A 309-nucleotide genomic window follows, 5' to 3' on the forward strand; every position below is an offset into this window, starting at 1 on the left:
GCAGTTTCGATCGAGGCGGGAATCAAGCGGAATCGAGCCGTTCTGAAGCGTATCATTCCGATTATGGCTGTTTACATATGTTTATCCACCTTTTTCAGTTGGTGTTCTTTTCAATTTACAGTAGGTATCATTTTAAATTGAAAAATCTATCCGAGACATGTGTCTCTAAGCGTAAAGTAAATAAGTTTCATGTTACATTGGTTGATGAAGAAAAAGGGTGTTGTCCAGATCCAGATCGAGAGATCGTGACGTGTCGGAGAGAGCGTTTTTGGTATTTGAAGCGGTATTCGGGAAACGGCTGACCAGTAG

The sequence above is a fragment of the Bombus impatiens genome, unplaced genomic scaffold (genome assembly GCF_000188095.3).
Source record: "Bombus impatiens unplaced genomic scaffold, BIMP_2.2 scf_0151, whole genome shotgun sequence".
NCBI lineage: Eukaryota > Metazoa > Arthropoda > Insecta > Hymenoptera > Apidae > Bombus > Bombus impatiens.